This window comes from Homarus americanus, unplaced genomic scaffold (assembly GCF_018991925.1).
Source record: "Homarus americanus isolate GMGI-L3 unplaced genomic scaffold, GMGI_Hamer_2.0 scaffold59991, whole genome shotgun sequence".
Lineage (NCBI taxonomy): Eukaryota > Metazoa > Arthropoda > Malacostraca > Decapoda > Nephropidae > Homarus > Homarus americanus.
The window spans coordinates 25,131-27,941 of record NW_024749563.1 but is presented as its reverse complement, the minus strand read 5'-3'; positions in this window follow the sequence as shown (position 1 = coordinate 27,941).

The following is a 2,811-nucleotide window of genomic DNA, read 5'->3' as shown; positions in this document are numbered from 1 at the left end:
ATACCAAAGAAGTTCCACACCTGCATGGGAGACCGTCAGAGTCAATCGGGGGTCGATTTAATAGCATACTACAGAAACTTGCACACCCGAATGGGAGACCGTCAACGTCAATCGGGGGTCGATTTAATAGCATACTACAGAAACTTGCACACCCGAATGGGAGACCGTCAAAGTCAATCGGGGATCGATTTGATAGCATACCACAGAAACTTGCACACCCGAATGGGAGACCGTCAAAGTCAATCGGGGGTCGATTTAATAGCATACTACAGAAACTTGCACACCCGAATGGGAGACCGTCAAAGTCAATCGGGGTCGATTTGATAGCATACTACAGAAACTTGCACACCCGAATGGGAGACCGTCAAAGTCAATCGGGGGTCGATTTGATAGCATACTACAGAAACTTGCATACGAATGGGAGACCGTCAAAGTCAATGTCAGCATACTACAGAAATGCACAGAACAGTCAAAGTCAATCGGGGGTCGATTTAATAGCATACTACAGAAACTTGCACACCCGAATGGGAGACCGTCAAAGTCAATCGGGGGTCGATTTAATAGCATACTACAGAAACTTGCACACCCGAATGGGAGACCGTCAAAGTCAATCGGGGGTCGATTTGATAGCATACTACAGAAACTTGCACACCCGAATGGGAGACCGTCAAAGTCAATCGGGGGTCGATTTGATAGCATACTACAGAAACTTGCACACCCGAATGGGAGACAGTCAAAGTCAATCGGGGGTCGATTTGATAGCATACTACAGAAACTTGCACACCCAGACCAAAGTCAATCGGGTCAGTACTTGCACACCCGAATGGGAGACCGTCAAAGTCAATCGGGGGTCGATTTAATAGCATACTACAGAAACTTGCACACCCGAATGGGAGACCGTCAAAGTCAATCGGGGTCGATTTGATAGCATACTACAGAAACTTGCACACCCGAATGGGAGACCGTCAAAGTCAATCGGGGGTCGATTTGATAGCATACTACAGAAACTTGCACACCCGAATGGGAGCCAGTCAAAGTCAATCGGGGGTCGATTTAATAGCATACTACAGAAACTTGCACACCCGAATGGGAGACAGTCAAAGTCAATCGGGGGTCGATTTAATAGCATACTACAGAAACTTGCACACCCGAATGGGAGACCGTCAAAGTCAATCGAGGGTCGATTTAATAGCATACTACAGAAACTTGCACACCCGAATGGGAGACCGTCAAAGTCAATCGGGGGTCGATTTGATAGCATACTACAGAAACTTGCACACCCGAATGGGAGACAGTCAAAGTCAATCGGGGGTCGATTTAATAGCATACTACAGAAACTTGCACACCCGAATGGGAGACCGTCAAAGTCAATCGGGGGTCGAGCATACTTTACAAAATGATCCGAAAATCTGCACACACCGAGTGGGAGACGGTGATGAAAACGTCCGCCCTTGTACGCTGGATGGCACTATTTCACTATAGTAAGGGGTAGAGGCACCTCGGTCATATTGTACAACATAACAGAGAAGTTCCACACCCGCATGGGAGACCGTCAAAGTCAATCGGGGGTCGATTTAATAGTATACTACAGTGAACTTACACACCCGAATGGGAGACCGTCAGAGTCAATCGAGGGTCGATTTAATAGCATACTATACAAAATGATCCGAGAATGTGCACACACCGAGTGGGAGACGGTGATGAAAGCGTCCGCCCTTGTACACTGGATGGCACTATTTCACTATAGTAAGGGGTAGGGGCACCTCGGTCATATTATACAACATACCATAGAAGTTCCACACCCGCATGGGAGACCGTCAAAGTGAATCGGGGGTCGATTTGATAGCATACTACAGAGAACTTGCACACCCGAATGGGAGACAGTCAAAGTCAATCGGGGGTCGATTTAATAGTATACTACAGAAACTTGCACACCCGAATGGGAGACCGTCAAAGTCAATCGGGGGTCGATTTGATAGCATACTACAGAAACTTGCACACCCGAATGGGAGACCGTCAAAGTCAATCGGGGGTCGATTTGATAGCATACTACAGAAACTTGCACACCCGAATGGGAGACAGTCAAAGTCAATCGGGGGTCGATTTAATAGCATACTACAGAAACTTGCACACCCGAATGGGAGACAGTCAAAGTCAATCGGGGGTCGATTTAATAGCATACTACAGAAACTTGCACACCCGAATGGGAGACCGTCAAAGTCAATCGGGGGTCGATTTAATAGCATACTACAGAAACTTGCACACCCGAATGGGAGACCGTCAAAGTCAATCGGGGGTCGATTTGATAGCATACTACAGAAACTTGCACACCCGAATGGGAGACAGTCAAAGTCAATCGGGGGTCGATTTAATAGCATACTACAGAAACTTGCACACCCGAATGGGAGACCGTCAAAGTCAATCGGGGGTCGAGCATACTTTACAAAATGATCCGAGAATCTGCACACACCGAGTGGGAGACGGTGATGAAAACGTCCGCCCTTGTATGTTCGATTGCACTATTTCACTATATTAAGGGGAGAGGGTGCCTTCGCACACATATTCGGTGTGAAATATCTTCCGCCCCCCAGCGGAGCGCTTCGGCGCCTCTGCGAAGCAAAGCGCGGCATTCAAAAACAACAACCAAAATTGCCGTCGCTTTCCCTTCCCTGCCCTGCAATGGCTGGAGCAGCAGCAGCAAAAGGAGAGAGAGAGAAAATAGTCTCTGGGGTCAGAGGAATGGCAGTGGAGCGCGATCTATGAATTTCACTAGCCAGGTCTGTCTCCCAATTGAACATTATTACTCTCTCG